This window comes from Mytilus galloprovincialis, chromosome 12 (assembly GCF_965363235.1).
Source record: "Mytilus galloprovincialis chromosome 12, xbMytGall1.hap1.1, whole genome shotgun sequence".
Classification (NCBI taxonomy): Eukaryota; Metazoa; Mollusca; class Bivalvia; order Mytilida; family Mytilidae; genus Mytilus; species Mytilus galloprovincialis.
The window spans coordinates 1,877,193-1,898,235 of record NC_134849.1 but is presented as its reverse complement, the minus strand read 5'-3'; the positions used below and the strand labels follow the sequence as shown (position 1 = coordinate 1,898,235).

General features: G+C 30.7%; 2 long non-coding RNA genes across 2 annotated transcripts in view; both read right to left on the bottom strand.

Moving 5' to 3' along the window:
• Positions 1–15,993, bottom strand: part of LOC143055563 (uncharacterized) — a 436,292-nt gene extending 420,299 nt beyond the window's left edge. Inside the window, exon 1 of the long non-coding RNA XR_012972085.1 lies at positions 14,188–15,993. This is a non-coding gene — a long non-coding RNA (uncharacterized LOC143055563). The remainder of the gene's footprint in view (positions 1–14,187) is intronic.
• Positions 15,994–16,395: 402 nt separating this feature from the next.
• LOC143054413 (uncharacterized) lies at positions 16,396–20,245 on the bottom strand. The gene is made up of 2 exons (XR_012971663.1): positions 20,163–20,245; positions 16,396–16,875 (listed from the first exon to the last, which is right to left on the bottom strand). It is a non-coding gene; the product is annotated as an uncharacterized LOC143054413 (long non-coding RNA).
• Between the last annotated feature and the right edge of the window lie 798 nt (positions 20,246–21,043).

Here is a 21,043-nt window from a genome sequence, read left to right as displayed (position 1 = left end):
TCAGTAATTGTTAATGACATGTGACTAAACATACAAGGGATGTTGAAATGTTTACTTTTAAATTCTTGTTTTTTCATTGATTGTTAATAACATGTGACAAAACATACAAGGGTTGTTGAAATGTTTACTTTTAAATTCTTGTTCTTCCATTCATTCTTAATTACATGTGACAAAACATACAAGAGATGTTGAAATGTTAACTTTTAAATTCTTGTTCTTCCAGTGATTGTTAATGACATGTGACAAAACATACAAGGGATGTTGAAATGTTTTCTTTTAAATTCTTGTTCTTTCACTTATGCTTAATGACATGGGACAAAACATACAAGGGATGTTGAAATGTTTACTTTTAAATTCTTGTTCTTTGAGTAATTGGTAATGACATGTGACAAAACATACAAGGGATGTTGAAATGTTTTCTTTTAAATTCTTGTTCTTTGAGTAATTGGTAATGACATGTGACAAAACATACAAGGGATGTTGACATGTTTACTTTTAAATTCTTGTTCTTTCAGTAATTGTTAATGACATGTGAAAAAACATACAAGGGATGTTGAAATGTTTACTTTAAAATTCTTGTTCTTTCAGTAATTGTTAATGACATGTGACAAAACATACAAGGGATGTTGAAATGTTTACTTTTAAATTCTTGTTCTTTCAGTAATTGTTAATGACATGTGACAAAACATACAAGGGATGTTGAAATGTTTACTTTTAAATTCTTTTTCTTTCAGTAATTGTTAATGACATGTGACAAAACATACAAGGGATGTTGAAATATTTACTTTTAAATTCTTGTTCATTCAGTGATTGTTAATGACATGTGACAACATACAAGGCATGTTGAAATATTTACTTTTAAATTCTTGTTCTTTCAGTGATTGTTAATGACATGTGACAAAACATACAAGGGATGTTGAAATGTTTACTTTTAAATTCTTGTTCTTTCAGTGATTGTTAATGACATGTGACAAAACATACAAAAAATGTTGAAATGGTTACTTTTATATTCTTGTTCTTTCAGTGATTGTTAATGACATGTGACAAAACATACAAGGGATGTTGAAATGTTTACTTTTAAATTCTTGTTCTTTCAGTGATTGTTAATGACATGTGACAAAACATACAAAAAATGTTGAAATGGTTACTTTTATATTCTTGTTCTTTCAGTGATTGTTAATGACATGTGACAAAACATACAAGGGATGTTGAAATATTTACTTTTAAATTCTTGTTCTTTCAGTGATTGTTAATGACATGTGACAAAACATACAAGGGATGTTGAAATGTTTACTTTTAAATTCTTGTTCTCTCAGTGATTGTTAATGACATGTGACAAAACATACAAGAGATGTTGAAATGTTTACTTTTATATTCTTGTTCTTTCAGTAATTGTTAATGACATGTGACAAAACATACAAGGGATGTTGAAATGTTTACTTTAAAATTCTTGTTCTTTCATTGATTGTTAATGACATGTGACAAAACATACAAGGGATGTTGAAATGTTTACTTTTAAATTCTTGTTCTTTCAGTGATTGTTAATGACATGTGACCAAACATACAAGGGATATTGAAATGTTTACTTTAAAATTCTTGTTCTTTCATTGATTGTTAATGACATGTGACAAAACATACAAGGAATATTGGAATGTTAACTTTTAAATTCTTGTTCTTTCAGTGATTGTTAATGACATGTGACAAAACATACAAGGGATATTGGAATGTTAACTTTTAAATTCTTGTTCTTATAGTAATTGTTAATGACATGTGACAAAACATACAAAAAATGTTGAAATGGTTACTTTTAAATTCTTGTTCTTTCAGTGATTGTTAATGACATGTGACAAAACATACAAGGGATGTTGAAATGTTTACTTTTAATTACTTGTTCTTACAGTAATTGTTAATGACATGTGACAAAACATACAAAAAATGTTGAAATGGTTACTTTTATATTCTTGTTCTTTCAGTGATTGTTAATGACATGTGACAAAACATACAAGGGATGTTGAAATGTTTTCTTTTAAATTCTTGTTCTCTCAGTAATTGTTAATGACATGTGACAAAACATACAAGGGATGTTGAAATGTTTACTTTTAAATCCTTGTTCTTTCAGTGATTGTTAATGACATGTAATAAAACATACAAGGGATGTTGAAATGTTTACTTTTATGTTCTTGTTCTTTCAGTAATTGTTAATGACATGTGACAAAACATACAAGGGATGTTGAAATGTTTACTTTTAAATTCTTGTTCTTTCAGTGATTGTTAATGACATGTGACAAAACATACAAGGGATGTTGAAATGTTTACTTTTAAATTCTTGTTCTTTCCGTGGTTGTTAATGACATGTGACAAAACATACAAGGGATGTTGAAATGTTTACTTTTAAATTCTTGTTCTTTCCGTGGTTGTTAATGATATGTGATAAAACATACAAGGGATGTTGAAATGTTTACTTTTAAATTCTTGTTCTTTCAGTGATTGTTAATGACATGTGACAAAACATACAAGGGATGTTGAAATGTTTACTTTTAAATTCTTGTTCTTTCCGTGGTTGTTAATGTCATGTGACAAAACATACAAGGGATGTTGAAATGTTTACTTTTAAATTCTTGTTCTTTCAGTGATTGCTAATGACATGTGACAAAACATACAAGGGATGTTGAAATGTTTACTTTTAATTTCTTGTTCTTTCAATTGTTGTGAATGACATGTGACAATACATACAAGGGATGTTGAAATGTTAACTTTTAAATTCTTGTTCTTTCAGTGAGTGTTAATGACATGCGACAACATACAAGGGATGTTGAAATGTTTACTTTTAAATTATTGTTCTCTCGGTGATTTTTAATGACATGTAAAAAAAAATACAAGGTATGTTGAAATGTTAACTTTTAAAATCTTGTTCTTTTAGTAATTGTTAATGACATGTGACAAAACATACAAGGGATGTTGAAATGTTTACTTTTAAATTCTTGTTCTTTTAGTAATTATTAGTGACATGTGACAAAACATACAAGGGATGTTGAAATGTTTACTTTTAAATTATTGTTCCTTCAGTAATTGTTAATGACAAGTGACAAAACATACAAGGGATGTTGAAATGTTTACTTTTAAATTCTTGTTCTTTTAGTAATTATTTGTGACATGTGACAAAACATACAAGGGATGTTGAAATGTTTACTTTTAAATTCTTGTTCTTTTAGTAATTATTAGTGACATGTGACAAAACATACAAGGGATGTTGAAATGTTTACTTTTAAATTATTGTTCCTTCAGTAATTGTTAATGACATGTGACAAAACATACAAGGGATGTTGAAATGTTACTTTTAAATTCTTGTTTTTTCAGTGATTGTTTATGACATGTGACAAAACATAAAAGGGATGTTGAAATGTTTACTTTTAAATTATTGTACTTTCAGTAATTGTTCATGACATGTGACAAAACATACAAGGGATGTTGAAATGTTACTTTTAAGTTCTTGTTCTTTCAGTTATTTTTTAGAACATGTGACAAAACATACAAGGGATGTTGAAATGTTTTCCTTTAAATCCTTGTTCTTTCAGTTGTTGTTAAGGGGGCTCGGGCCTATTCAAAGTTTCTATCAGAAGTGCTGTAATTTTGGTTATTTTATTCTTTAAAGAAAATGAATCAAATTGGTAGAAAAAAAATAGGGGGTCACGGACCATTTACGCTCACAATTTTACTTTTAAACAGGTATGTAAACGGGACCTTTTTTCAATGAAATGATAGGGAAAATAGAGGTGTTGCCATATTTGTATCGGAATATCCAAAAAACGTTCTATGACAATTGGTCCAAAAGTGTAATATGAAAAGCTTGAATAAAATTTCAAAGAATGAGCAAATAAAAAACATAGGTCACCGATAAGGAAAACAATTTTTTTGCCTTAAAACCCAAATTTTGGCGGGAAAATGGTGAAAACGGGTGAATTGACATTTTGAACCTTTAACAAATACGGATAATAGCGAAAATATTCTATTAGTCACATAACTACAATGATTTAACATTTCTAATCAATCAAAATATTAAAAAAAAAATATATCGAATTTACGACAAATACTTTTGTAATTCATGCGTGAAATTATTCGCAGTCGAATAGTCCCGAGCCACCTTAATGACATGTGACAAAACACACAAGGGATATTGAAATGTTTACTTTTAAATTCTTGTTCTTTCACTGATTGTTAATGACATGTGACAAAACATACAAGGGATGTTGAAATGTTTACTTTTAAATTCTTGTTCTTTCAGTGATTGTTAATGACATGTGACAAAACATACAAGGGATGTTGAAATGTTTACTTTTAAATTCTTGTTCTTTCACTGATTGTTAATGACATGTGACAAAACACACAAGGGATGTTGAAATGTTTACTTTTAAATTCTTGTTCTTTCAGTGATTGTTAATGACATGTGGCAAAACATACAAGGGATGTTGAAATGTTTACTTTTAAATTCTTGTTCTTTCAGTGATTGTTAATGACATGTTATAAAACATACAAAGGGATGTTGAAATGTTTACTTTTAAATTCTTGTTCTTTCAGTGATTCCTAATGACATGTGATAAAACATACAAAGGGATATTGAAATGTTTACTTTTAAATTCTTGTTCTTTCAGTGATTGTTAATGACATGTTATAAAACATACAAAGGGATGTTGAAATGTTTACTTTTAAATTCTTGTTCTTTCACTGATTGTTAATGACATGTGACAAAACATACAAGGGATGTTGAAATGTTTACTTTTAAATTCTTGTTCTTTCACTGATTGTTAATGACATGTTATAAAACATACAAAGGGATATTGAAATGTTTACTTTTAAATTCTTGTTCTCTCAGTGATTGTTAATGACATGTGATAAAACATATAAGAGATGTTGAAATGTTTACTTTAAAATTCTTGTTCTTTCAGTGATTGTTAATAACATGTGATAAAACATACAATGGAGGTTGAAATGTTTACTTTTAAACCCTTGTTCTTTCATCAGTGGTTTGTTATGACATATAACTATCATGCAGCAGATGAGAAAACATACCCTTCGATTTTTCTTGTGATGTTAATGGGTGTTTGTTTGATAAGTTTGATATCTAGTGCTATTAACTCCATTACTTTCTCTCTATTTTTACTCGTTTAGGTTAGCGAAGTATTACATGAATATTTGGGAATTTTATTACAAGGAATAGAAGAAACATTTTGTTGATGTCAATATAGTTCTACTATCACTTAGTTTTTTCAATTATTTCGTTGTTTTATAAAGTCACTCTTCTTTCCGCCTGACAAACTCCCTATATATAGTTGTATTGTTACGTTGATTCATGTTTTCTTTTGTGTAACATCTTTACTGATTGTTTGGCACTGTATATAATCTACCCAAATAGAGACTACCATTTTGACTTTATTACTAGTTTTTTTTATTTTGTTCTCTTGAGCAACATTTTACTGATTGTATAACATACTTTATATACTGTATACAAATCTGGACTACCATTTTTATTTGATTGCTATGTAGGTTTATGTTTTCTTTTCTTGTGTAACATCTTTACTGATTGTACATGTCATATTGTATATACTGTATACAAATATAAACTATCATTTAGATTTTATTGCTTTGGTGGTTCATATTTTCTCTTATGTAATATTTAACTGATTATATGGCTGAATTAACGGGATACAGCTATTTTGATTGTATTGCTATGTAAGTTAATGCTTTCTCCTGTGTAAAATCTTTACTAATTGTACATGTCATATTTTATGTACTGTATACAAATACAAACTACCATTTAGATTTTATTGCTTTGCTGGTTCATATTTTCTCTTATGGAATATTTAACTGATTATATGGCATACTGAATATACGGTATACAGCTATTTTGATTGTATTGCTATGTAAGTTAATGATTTCTCCTGTGTAACATCTTGACTGATTGTATAGCATATTTTATATACTGTATAATCTGGAGTCGTCCATTTTATTTGTACTGCATTGTTGATTTGTGTTTTCATTTGTGTAACATTTTACTGATTGTATAACATATTTTATATATGGTATACAAATACAGACTTCCTTTTTGATTCTATTGTTATGTTGAATCATGGTATTTTTGAATGTATGTACTATTTTATATGTTTTGCCAACATGACAAACCCCTATATTTCTTAATTTGTTGTGATGTTGGGGTACTGTCGTATACCAAAATATGAACTGCATCAGATAGCAATTGACCTAATGCAATTGCATGCATATATACATTATACATGTGTAGACTTTGTCCTACCCATTTTAATTGATATCTTTAATAAACATAATATAGATTGGTTTAAATATTTTCTATTCTTTTTTTACCTAGCTTTGAATCTATGTGAAATGTATAACTGACATTGATTTTTGCTTTTATATTACATCATATGACGAGGTATATAATATACAGGATATACTATACAGGATAACCATGTTCAGTAGAACCTTGCACCAAAAAATTGTAAATCAGGAATGGCGACTCAATGTGTGCACTGTTGTTTTAAATTTATTTTTATCTCTCCTTAAAAAAAGTTATGACGATACAAGAGTGTATGACCACCTTGCTATGTTTAAGTATGACTTATATTTGTTTCTTCATTTTTAAAGATATTGTAAAGTAAAAAATCTACAGAGAACGAATTTTTACCATGACAGCTCCCTTTCTGAAAGAAATCATTGTCCACATGTAGACGATGCAGACTGTGGATAATGGATAACAACTTAATTCCTTGTGAAATTATAAAATAATATCAAAATCAATCTCCAAATTGTGTAATGAACGGTTTCTTGTATCTGTATTGTTTACATTGTAATATAGAAATACATTTTGTTGATATAATTATAATCATAATAAAACCATGTATCAGTTTTGAATGTGTTTTAATTTGCTGAAGTATTTGTTAAAATTACCATTTTAGAAGGTGATGTACATTTATATCAATGTATCTTTGATTCAAAGTCCTATCCACGAAGAACAGCATACACATTACCCCTGGGGATGAAGACGATCAATATTGGTGGTGGGTCAGTTGGTAAAGTTTTTAAAAGGACTCTTAAGGTTCAGTATCCATAGATAGATTAAAAATTTGAAAAGGATTTGTTTAGTTTGAGTAATTAATCACCTATTTGTGGTGGATTCAGTGCTTTGTAATAATGTAAAGTATTACATTTTTGAGTTCATAGGTTTATTTCACAGTGGTTGTCAATAGACTGAAATTATTGGTTGTTTATGTTTTTATGGTTTACGGACTAAAACTGGATTACAATAAAAACGAGTTTTCCTAGTTAGTAATCCAACCACTTATCAATGGCTATATTTTTACAATGAATACGTTTTTGAGAACACCAAGTAATGATTGTGTTTGTAACGAGTGCAATTATTTGTCATAAGAACCACCTTTGGAAGTTTCGTGATAATGTGCTTGACATAGAGTGTTGGAGGGTCGTGGGGTCGATCACAAGCAGATTCAACGACTTGGACATTCGCATTTGTTTTGTTTCTGCTAGCATGCATCATTTAGAAGTTAAATCTCGATTGAAAATAATGTTCTCATTTGAGGGGACATTTTACTGTGGACAATTACCTTGTAAACAAGAACTAATTGTGTTTGCCTGGTTTTGATCTACTTTTATAGGTCCTTTATATCGCGCCTAAAATGATACCATATTTGGTCGTTAAAGTTGTCAGTTTGTGGTTAACATATATGAAATCCAAAATATGAATGATTTTCAATGAGACAACTGTACGCCAGAAATCATATGATGTACCTTTAAATAAAGGCAACAGTAGTATACCGTTGTTCGAAATTTATAAATCGATTGAGAAAACAAATCAGGGTTACAAATTAAAACTTAGGGAAACACATTCAATATAAGAGGAAAACTATGACATAACAGAAACACAACACTAACATGTATGACATACACAAGCAACTATAGGTCACAGTACGGTTTCAACAATGACCAAAAGTTAAATCACAAAAATACTGAACTCCGAGGAAAATTCAAAACGGAAAGTCCCTAATATAATCAAAATGCAAAATCAAAAGCTCAAACACATTAAACGATTTTATAACAACTGGCATATTCCTGACTTTGTACAGGTATTTTTTTATGTAGCAAATGGTGGATGAAACCTGGTTTTAAAGCTAGCTAAAGCTCTTGTTTGTTTGTCAGTTGTGTCAAATTCCACTATATTGACAACGATGTATTGTAAACGCATATTTTGTTATGTAAATTATGAAATGCCGCGACATACATGGCATTACAAGTTCTAACGAGAAAATCAAAGACTGAATGATAAACACATATAGATATCAACCAACGACCATTGAATAGCAGCCTCCTGACTCTGCACATGTGCAAAATGTGTAAGTTTATACATGTTAAGGTGATATCAACCCTTCCCCTTAATTCGGATAGCGGTGTTACAGCACAACATATATCATAAGGTAATGTGCCACAATCATAAGATGCACTCGTTACCCATTAATATCGGCTGATATGTTTTTTAATCGATTTGTATGATCAACTGAAACATTGTGAACACTTTCCGTTGGTGTGATGAAGGTCAAATCGCATCAACATGTCTTTGTCCTGATTTTCATGTAATATTTGCCACTGTGCATTCAACACAAATTCGTCACCATCTTCAATTCATACACTTACCCTATCTTGTTCATTTTAAAATCAATGAGCATTACTTAAGCAAGATTTTTCAAATTTGACACTACTGACATTAAGTAAGTTTTGGAAGATAATGTTATTAACACTGTGATTCAGAGAAATATATGTATTCCATATGTACACACTTTTCCCTAGAGTTTACAGGTGTGTAATAGAGCACACAAACTTTAAAATTTTCTGTTATTTAAAATTATCAAACTGAACCAATTTACTGGTAAACTTTGTATAAAAGAGCTCAAGAATCTAATCTACATATCACCTCCAGATATTTTATCTATGAGATTGGTGAACTGTTTGCTTTTTTTATTCTGGTTAGATTGTGTCATTACTCCACTTTCTAGTTCTGAAAATTTCGTTACAGTTCACCTTATGAATTTTGCAAAGCTATCATAATTGCTATGGATCCTCTACCATAGTTTCAAAGTGGCAGTACCAGTACTTATGTCTTGCGCTTCATCCCTGCCTATCACATTTTCAGAACCATCCTATTTCAAACATAATTGTTGATACTTTCTTGCCCTGATTATATATATGAAATATTTGCCACTATTTGTTAAGAAGTCAACTATTTCCCTCTATTTGTTTAGTAGTCAAATAATTGTCACTGTTTGTTTAGAAGCCAACCATTTGCCACTGTTTGTTTAGGAGTCAACTATTTGCCACTGTTTGTTTAGGAGTCAAAAAGTTGCCACTGCTTGTTTATGAGTCAACTATGTGCCACTGTTTGTTAAGGAGTCAACTATTGCCACTGTTTGTTTGGAAGTCAACTATTTGTCACTGTTTGTTTAGGAATCAAATATGTGCCACTGTTTCTTAAGGAGTCAACTATTTGCCACTGTTTGTTTAGGTGTCAACTATTTGCCACTGATTGTTGAGAAGTCAACTACTTGCCACTGGTTGTTTAGAAATCAAATATTTGCCACTGTTTGTTTAGAAGTCAACTATTTGCCACTGTTTGTTTAGGAGTCAACTATTTGCCACTGCTTGTTAAAGAGGCAACTATTTGCCACTGTTTCTTTAGAAGTCAACTATTTGCCACTGTTTGTTTAGTAGTCAACTATTTGCCATTGCTTGTTAAAGAGGCAACTATTTGCCACTGTTTCTTTAGAAGTCAACTATTTGCCACTGTTTGTTTAGTAGTCAACTATTTGCCACTGTTTGTTTAGGAATCAAATATTTGCCACTGTTTGTTAAGGAGTCAACTATTGACACTGTTTGTTTAAAAGTCAACTATTTGTCAATGTTTGTTTAGGAATCAAATATTTGCCACTGTTTGTTAAGAAGTCAACTATTTGCCACTGTTTGTTTAGGAGTCAACTATTTGCCACTGATAGTTTAGTAGTCAACTATTTGTCAATGTTTGTTTAGGAATCAAATATTTGCCACTGTTTGTTAAGAAGTCAACTATTTACTACTGTTTGTTTAGGAGTCAACTATTTGCCACTGATAGTTTAGTAGTCAACTATTTGCCACTGTTTGTTTAGGAGTCAAATATTTGCCACTGTTTGTTAAGGAGTCAACTATTTACTACTGTTTGTTTAGGAATCAAATATTTGCCACTGTTTCTTTAGAAGTCAACTATTTGCGTCTGTTTGTTAAGAAGTCAACTATTTGCCACTGTTTGTTTAGGAGTCAACTTATTGCCACTGTTTGTTTAGTAGTCAAATATTTGCCTCTGTTTGTTTAGGAGTCAACTATTTGCCACTGTTTGTTTAGGAGTCAACTATTTGCCACTGATAGTTTAGAAGTCAACTATTTGCCTCTGTTTGTTTAGGAATCAAATATTTGCCACTGTTTCTTTAGAAATCAACTATTTGCCTCTGTTTGTTTAGGAGTCAACTACTTACTACTGTTTGTTTAGGAATCAAATATTTGCCACTGTTTGTTAAGAAGTCAACTATTTGCCACTGTTTGTTTAGGAGTCAACTTATTGCCACTGTTTGTTTAGGAGTCAACTACTTACTACTGTTTGTTTAGGAATCAAATATTTGCCACTGTTTCTTTAGAAGTCAACTATTTGCCTCTGTTTGTTTAGGAGTCAACTATTTGCCACTGTTTGTTTAGGAGTCAACTGTTTGCCACTGTTTGTTTAGTAGTCAAATAATTGCAAGTTTGTTTAGGAGTCGAACTTTTTGCCACTGTTTGTTAAGGAATCAAATAATTGCCACTGTTTGTTTAGGAGTCAACTGTTTGCCACTGTTTGTTTAGTAGTCAAATAATTGCAAGTTTGTTTAGGCGTCGAACTTTTTGCCACTGTTTGTTAAGGAATCAAATATTTGCCCCTGTTTGTTTAGTAGTCAACTATTTGCCACTGTTTGTTTAGTAGTCAACTTATTGCCACTGTTTGTTTAGGAGTCAACTTTTTGCCACTATTTGTTTAGAAGTCAACTATTTGCCTCTGTTTGTTTAGGAGTCAACTATTTGCCTCTGTTTGTTTAGGAGTCAACTATTTGCCACTGTTTGTTTAGTAGTCAACTTATTGCCACTGTTTGTTTAGGAATCAAATATTTGCCACTATTTGTTTAGAAGTCAACTATTTGCCTCTGTTTGTTTAGGAGTCAACTATTTGCCACTGTTTGTTTAGGAGTCAACTGTTTGCCACTGTTTGTTTAGTAGTCAAATAATTGCAAGTTTGTTTAGTAGTCGAACTTTTTGCCACTGTTTGTTAAGGAATCAAATGTTTGCCACTATTTGTTTAGGAGTCAACTATTTGCCACTGCTTGTTAAAGAGGCAACTACTTGCCACTGTTTGTTTAGTAGTCAACTATTTACTACTGTTTGTTTAGGAATCAAATTTTTGCCACTGTTTCTTTAGAAGTCAACTATTTGCCTCTGTTTGTTTAGGAGTTAAATATTTACCACTGTTTGTTTAGGAGTCAAATATTTACTACTGTTTGTTTAGTAGTCAAATAATTGCCACTATTTGTTTAGGAGTCAACTATTTGCCACTGTTTGTTTAGAAGTCAACTATTTTCCACTGTTTGTTTAGTAGTCAAATAATTGCCACTATTTGTTTAGGAGTCAACTATTTGCCACTGTTTGTTTAGTAGTCAAATAATTGCCACTATTTGATTAGGAGTCAACTATTTGCCACTGTTTGTTTAGAATTTAACTATTTGCCACTGTTTGTTTAGTAGTCAAATAATTGCCACTATTTGTTTAGGAGTCAACTATTTGCCACTGTTTGTTTAGTAGTCAAATAATTGCCACTATTTGTTTAGCAGTCAACTATTTGCCACTGTTTGTTTAGTAGTCAAATAATTGCCACTATTTGTTAAGGAGTCAACTATTTGCCACTGTTTGTTTAGAAGTCAACTATTTTCCACTGTTTGTTTAGAATTTAACTATTTGCCACTGTTTGTTTAGTAGTCAAATAATTGCCACTATTTGTTTAGGAGTCAACTATTTGCCACTGTTTGTTTAGAATTTAACTATTTGCCACTGTTTGTTTAGTAGTCAAATAATTGCCAATATTTGTTTAGGAGTCAACTATTTGCCACTGTTTGTTTAGTATTCAAATAATTGCCACTATTTGTTTAGAAGTCAAATATTTGCCACTGTTTGTTTAGGAGTCAAATGTTTGCCACTGTTTGTTAAGGAGTCAAATATTTGCCACTGTTTGTTTAGGAATCAAATATTTGCCACTGTTTGTTTAGAAGTCAAATATTTGCCACTGATTGTTTAGGAGTCAATCAAATGATTTGATGGAGACTCAAATAATTTCCTTCAATGGTGTACAAATTCAAAATAGACAACGTACATCATAAGACAGAAGACAAGAAATTTCATAGATTTATTGTAAACGTTTCATACAGCATGTTCAATAATGTTGTGACAAGTTTCTAAAAATAATTACAAAAACCCTATAACAAGAAATTACTATCATTTCAATTTCACAAATAAACATATACAATAAGTTTTATTTCTATAAAATCATGTAACAAAATTGTGAAGGATTCTGGGTAATATAATCAGAAAATATTTGTATCAATACACTACATGCACTAGGAACAATGTCAATCTTAATACATATTCAAAATTATATGTCATTTTCATTTGAGTGTAACACAATACAATTGTTCATATTCATTCTGAAATATTGCATTGGAAATTACATTTTGTAGCCTTTTCACTTTCATAAATTATGTGGTGAGGGCAAATGTCTTTATGACTTAACCTTAATTTCTTTTATGAAAAAAGGTTCATTTGAATAGTTGACTGGTATCAAAAATATTTAAGAAATACATAAAATAAATGTTAAATACAAATCTACCAAATACTCATGTGCAACAAAAATCAAACAATTCAATAGTAAATTGTTATTTCAACTGCTACAAAAATGCTTAAATTTGTACAAAAATAATTTTAACTTTTACAAAAATTTTAACCATTTAAATAAATCTGTCTAAACCTTCCGAAAAAATAAAACATACATAACACATGAACGATGTCTCAAAATACCATTGATACTTTATAGTCTTATTACATTCAAGCTTATTAATACTAAATCCTGGAATTCATCCTGTTCTGATATGTCAGGCATTGATTTGTGACCTATAAAAAGGGGAGCAATTTAAGGATTTTATTCTACAGGTTCTAATTATATTTAATTAGATTTTTTGAAGTCATACAAGAGGCTTTCAAAACTACAGCAAACAAGGATTTTAAAATACTAATAAGGGTCAAAGTGAAAGCAACGAGGACCAAGCCTCTTCCTGAACAGACTTGAGTTCATTTTGTCATCAGTAATAACATGATCATAAAATTTGAAAATCAAAGATCAAACAATTTATTGCATGGAAACTACATAAAATGTCTATTTCTTGTTTTTTTATATCCATAACGTCTGAATAGTTTAATGGGAAAGGATCAATATTGAAGTTACTTAAATCAGATTCATTTGGAATCTGTTTGACAGTTCTCTTCTTGGCAATCATACCAGATAATATAAAGAATTTCAATAATATTTTTAAAACTCATGTAACCTTAAAACTACTACTAAATAAAGTGTATAGTAATAATGCCCCAACTATTTCATTCTATTTAACAAAAATTTTGCTTGAGCATTTATTTACTAATAGGAATTAAGTAAAAATTTATCTACAAATCGTCATCATCATACTATATTGAGAACTAATATATAACAATATTCAAAATATCTACATTTCATGACAAAAAGATTCACAACTGTAAGGTTTCATACTAAAGAAGGATCGACATTGGCAATCATAAAAAAACATTGTTGTTGAAACTCCATTGTGGGTGTTAAAAGGCATAACAATTATCATACTTACTAAACTCAAGAAAAGTATAAATGTGATAGGAATCAAACCCCAAATATTTAACATGACAAAAATCCTACTAATACAAAGATATTATATATATGAGACATGATATTATTATGCTATGTAAACTACCCTCCTTTAAGAGTAGACTACTCGGACAGCTAACCTATCTGTTTGTTGAACTAAACTACTGCGGAAGGAGGGTTGTATACATAAGGGCTATTCCAGAAAAAAATGTATGGGGGGGTTGAAAGGCACATTGTATTAATAATACATGGTAATGGGTATCCGAGCAACTTTTCACACTATAATGCACTATAATGCTCAATTACAATTGTCTGGGTGGCGGGTGTTGACAACAACTGCCTTCCAACCCGCCCATACAATTTTTTTCTGGAATAGCCCTAACCTTATAATGACGGTTCAGCTAACAAGCAAGCTAACCAAAGATTCTACCTTTACATACACACTCAATGCATTCAGCTGTAACAAAGCTAAATTTCTGTCCTTTCTTTTTAACTATAATCAATATAGGCAGCAATGGCATTTCAAATGTGGCATGAAACAATAACTTCAAATAAGTTTCAGATAAAAAATATAATAGTGCGTTAATTTTTCGTATGAATTCACACCCCTTTTTACAAGAACTCAGGATGTCATTCCCTCTTACCCTATTTCATTTAATAACTCAGATCCCCATTTTAAAACAGTTCATGTCAAGTTTTAGATACAAAAAAAAAGTACACATTCTGAACCAGTTCAACAAGTTGACAGACATGCTGAAAAGGTGGAATAAATTATAAAAATAATATTTTGTTCTTTAATATTACACTTTATGGAATAAAATATGAAAAAATGAAAAACTGTTGCCTATGTACTTAAATAAGTTGATATAAATAATATATAATTATCAAATGACAAAATTCAAAAAGTAGAATAGGTCATTTAGTATACATGATATAAATAATCTGTTTCTTGAATCATGTCTTTGTAAATATATGTTTGAAGTCACATACAGTGAAACCTATATATGAACGGACAGACAGACCAGCATACCATATAATACAATGAACACCATCGTTGTTGGCAGTGCATTAAAATCCATAGGAGTTGATTATTTCAAAATCAAGGGTTTGAAGATATAAAACTTTGCTCAGTGCTCTGAGCACAACAATCGTGCTTGAAACATGAAATCCAGCATTATGATTGGTTAAATTTGGAGTACGAGTACTAACAACTAACTCGAAAGTTTTATGATCGAGAGGCAAGGGTTTGAAGAAATAAATTATTTATTTTTAGTAGCCTTTTTATTAAAATTTTATAAATATATCAAAAATAACCAATACTAAATATACTTGTAAACAAATAAAAGAATCATAATATTCAAAAATTCATTCAAGAAAAAAATTGTAAAATTCTAAATAATTTTATAAATTCAAATCAAATGTATATCAATTTCATTCTAAATATAAAAATCATATATCACTAAATTTACTGCCAGCCCAGAAATATTAAAAACAATATGTTATGGTCTACATTTTTTTGGTACTTATAAGTATATTTAACATTTTGAATCATACAATGAACCTATTACTAAACTACAAACTTGTATCAATAATAATCGATACAGGTTCTACCATAATTTGACAGCTACCTAACATAGTTATTAAACTAGAAAAAGAAACCCCAATGGTCCTCCATCTTCATGGATGGAAAAACATTTGCCATTTTGAAATATTCAATACTAAATTTATGATATTAAAGAAAATCACACTCTTTTCCTGTTTTGTTGATACATATATAGAAGAGCTATTCCATTAAAATGTATGTGGGAGTGTAGGCAGTAATTTTAACTATTGAATATGGGTCATGTATAGAAAAGATGGTATGATTGCCAATGTCACAACTCTTCACAAGAGACCAAAATTGTCACAGAAATTAACAGCTATAGGTCTCCATACAGCCTTCAACAATGAGCAGAGCCCATACCACATTGTCAGCTACATTTGTATAACAGGTGTCTTTTTGAGTATGTGTTTATTACCATCATGCAAAATTATGGAAAAAAAAAGTTCTTGATTGTACAGATTTTTTTCTAAATCTCTAGCCTCCCACATACATTTTATATTCAATATAAGTAAATCAATAAAGACCCCAGATTGATGTGAAGGGATTCAGGACAATAGATTTATGTCAGTCCTGTTCTACAAAACTTAAAAAAGGATAAACAGCTACTTATATAAAAGTTGTGTCAAAAAATTGGTACCATTAATGAAATATTATCACAGAAACTGCTTTAAACATGTTAATTGGTATTTCATCAAAAAAGATATATTTATATATATATTTGTTTTAGACGATAGAATCTAAAAAAAAAAGGAGTGTACTTATTTTGTCATTGTATATATACAAAAAGGATGTGGAATGATTACAAATGAGACAACTCTTTACAAGTGACCAAATTATGTGACAAAGAAACTATAGGTCACTGTAGGGCTTCAACAAAGTTGATGTTATTTCTAAAGGTTCAAAACAGATAATTTCTTAATACTCATAATAATCAAAAGAATTCAAACAATAACAGTTCTTTCTAACGTCTTAAAACATCAACTGATTGCCATTGATGGAACACTTTTTCTGCTTCCCTCATACCACTAATATATGCTCCAGTAACAGATTGAGGATGCTGACGATTAGTAGCTTCTCCGGCAAAGTGGATTTTGCCTTCAACATCTGCCGCTAGATCATCATACAGATCTCCAGTAGCTCCTACAGGGATGTGGCTATAAGCCATCTGTATATGTTTGTCCTGGTACCATCTGGTTACTATGTACTTCTGTGGCTTTGGAACTTTCTGAAAATAAATGATTTTGATAAGTGTAATTCGAGACATTGCTAGGCTTTAGTTCGTGTTGTTTCTTATTTATTATTTATAACTGTTGATGTGAATGTCTTTTTGTTTTGTGAGTCTTTGTTTACTCCTTGGTTTTGATTGTTATTGTCTTATAAAAATACTCTTAAGTCAAAGTGCTTGTAAGCACTGAACGGTAAAGATTGCTCCAATTTATCAGTGGGAAGTAAAATTAATTATTGCATTGGTTGTAGTTGATTTAACAGCTATTCTCGACAAAGGAAGACAACTCCCAATTTTATAGGTGATTTTAACAATGACATCATTCTATTTTTAGAACAGATATTAGATTAATGCACCTTGCTAAAGTAATGTTATTGTCTGGACAAGTGTAACTTCATTTTATGCCTTGAATATCTGAGCATATATTACATGTATGTCATTGATAAATTTCTGGGAATTTTAATGAATAGGATGTATAGAATGTTATGATCAATGCACTATATCTTGTGTATCAAAAAAGGTAGTGATCAGCCTTGGAACATTTAGATATCAAGTCAGTTCCATAAGGTTTTGATTGCATTTCCTAAAATTATGATTTTGGCATATATGATGAAAGCATAACTGCATTTGCTGCAAAAATATACAATTTTGATATGCTAAGCCTCACGCTGCCTGATTCAAATCATAACTCCACTTTCTGAGAATACATGATTTTGATATCTATAATTCAAGACTGAGCCACATTTTATGAAAATACATCAAAAATTTTACACGATGAAAATACACGATTTTGATATATGAGTAGTTCAGGACATAACTGTCACTTTTTGAAAATACATGAATTTGTTACATGTATGTGCAATTTAATACATAACTGTGCTTAAAGGGGCACTAGCTGTCAAATGCATGGTCACCGATTTGACTCAAATTCTCATATTTGATTTATAACAATGTAAAACATTTATCCAAACTATCAAAAGTCTAAAATAAACAATTTACAGAGCAATGGGTAGATACTATATAGGTTCGTTTCGTGTGTATTTTAGTCCAGACTCCGTCTAATTAACTATCGATTTGACCTCAGATGACCATATAAGCGATGTAAACATAAATAAAAATATGAATAGATTAAACCAACACGTGCAAATGGATTTCTATGGGTCTGTTTGATTTTATTTTATAGATTAAAAATAGATGTTTCTCATTGTTTTTAACCGTATAAGAATGGTTTTATGTGCACCAAATAAGTAATCAAATGATTTACCGTAGTTTCACTTTCATTGTTGACATACTTTTTTTTAAACAACCAGTACACGTACAATGCATGCGTTGTCAATCTCTAGCTAGGGGTTAAATTGACGTTCAAATGAATACGGATTTAAAGAGGTCGACTCATTCACTTGCAAGTGAATTACTCATTATCAATGTTTCTTACCGTAATTTGACAAAATTGAACCTTTTTGGCTGCAAAAAGCGAATTGTTATTTCACTATTTCACTTTCATTATTGATTGAACAGAAAGCAAGAGTGCACACGCTGAAATGTCTCGCCTTCTATACTAATCATTGATATTATGTTGATAGTCCTAAGTATAAAGCTAAGCTTTATTACAACTGTCACATAAACTTAACATTAATCAAGATAACTTAACAGAGACCAATGAACCTTGAAAATGAGGTCAAGGTCAGATGAACCATGCCAGGCAGATATGTACAGCTAACAATACTTCTATACAACATATATTGTTGACACATTACATATAGTTTAAGAAAAATAGACCAAAAATGAGGTCACGGTCAAATAAAATCTGCGCGACTGACATAAAGATCATAAAATATTTCCATACACCAAATATAGTTGACCTATGGCATATAGTATTAGATAAAAAGACCAAAACTCAAAAACTTAACTTTGACCACTGAACCATGAAAATGAGGTCAAGGTCATATGATATCTGCCCGCTAGACATGTACACTTTACAATTATTCCATACAACAAATATAGTAGACCTATTGCATATAGTATGAGAAAAACAGACCAAAACACAAAAATTTAACTATAACCACTGAACCATGAAAATGAGGTCAAGGACAGATGACACCTGCCAGTTGGACATGTACACCTTACAGTCCTTCCATACACCGAATATACAAGCCCTATTGCTTATAGTATCTGAGATATGGACTTGACCACCAAAACTTAACCTTGTTCACTGAACCATGAAATGAGGTCGATGTCAAGTGAAAACTGTCTGACAGACACGAGGACCTTGCAAGGTACGTACATATCAAATATAGTTATCCTATTACTTATAATAAGAGAGAGTTCAACATTACAAAAAATTTGAACTTTTTTTTCAAGTGGTCACTGAACCATGAAAATGAGGTCAAGGACATTGGACATGTGACTGACGGAAACTTCGTAACATGAAGCATCTATATACAAAGTATGAAACATCCAGGTCTTCCACCTTCTAAAATATCAAGCTTTTAAGAAGTAAGCTAACGCCGCGGGAGCCGCCGTAGCCGCCGTCGCCGGATCACTATCCCTATGTCGAGCTTTCTGCAACAAAAGTTGCAGGCTCCACAAAAATCAAACTTTAAATTTTTTATATATCTCGTAGCTAGTGCCCCTTTAAAGAAAATACACGATTTTGTTATGCGACATTCTTAAAATAACTGCACTTTTGAGTGAATCAGTTATTGACATTGTGGCTAGATTTTACACAGCACCATCATGAAGTCAGAGAAGTATTTGCAGCAAACAATACCTTTTTTTTTTCTCTGTCATATACTGCTATTATGGGGAGGTAACTCTGTAAAATTCAGCTGAACATTTTAATCTCGTTCCGTAGTTAAAGAAATATTTATCTTCTTCATTATCAAAATTAGTGTTTGTCAAACTGCTATATATAGAATAATACTTTTCTGATAAAGTGTGTGTTTCAAGTTTTTTTGGAAATATTTACATTTTTGTTATAGGGTAAGAGTAAATATTTTGTGAAACTTTTATGAAAATAAATGAGCCAAATTACTTAAAGTCGAGGTGTTTGATACCAAGTGCACCTTAGATAAATATTATAGCTAATTGTTTTGTATGCCAATATTTTAGAATATTTTCTGTTCCTGTTTACCTCCTTTCCAGGAGAAATGTGCTAAGCCTACCTTCTTAGGGAAGAGTTCTGAGAGAGTTTCTATAAAAATTGATATTATTTCTTCATCTGATTTCTGTTTTAGAATTTCTACACCTTAAGTACCTCCTTTCCAGGAGAAATGTACTTTGTTTACCTTCTTAGGGAAGAGTTCTGAGAGAGTTTCTATACACATTGATATTATTTCTTCATCTGATTTCTGTTTTAGAATTTCTACACCTTAAGTACCTCCTTTCCAGAAGAAATGTACTATGCTTACCTTCTTAGGGAAGAGTTCTGAGAGAGTTTCTATACACATTGATATTATTTCTTCATCTGATTTCTGTTTAAGAATTTCTACACCTTAAGTACCTCCTTTCCAGAAGAAATGTGCTAAGCCTACCTTCTTAGGGAAGAGTTCTGAGAGAGTTTCTATACACATTGATATTATTTCTTCATCTGATTTCTTTTTTAGAATTTCTACACCTTAAGTACCTCCTTTCCAGAAGAAATGTACTATGCTTACCTTCTTAGGGACGAGTTCTGAGAGAGTTTCTATACACATTGATATTATTTCTTCATCTGATTTCTGTTTTAGAATTTCTACACCTTAAGTACCTCCTTTCCAGAAGAAATGTATTATGCTTACCTTCTTAGGGATGAGTTCTGAGAGAGTTTCTATACACATTGATATTATTTCTTCATCTGATTTCTGTTTTAGAATTTCTACACCGTAAGTACCTCCTTTCCAGAAGAAATGTACTATGCTTACCTTCTTAGGGAAGAGTTCTGAGAGAGTTTCTATACACATTGATATTATTTCTTCATCTGATTTCTGTTTTAGAATTTCTACACCTTAAGTACCTCCTTTCCAGGAGAAATGTACTTTGTTTACCTTCTTAGGGAAGAGTTCTGAGAGAGTTTCTATACACATTGATATTATTTCTTTATCTGATTTCTGTTTTAGAATTTCTACACTATCCCCACATAAATGTGTTGATAAGATATAACAACTTTTACCACTAGCCTGCACAGACA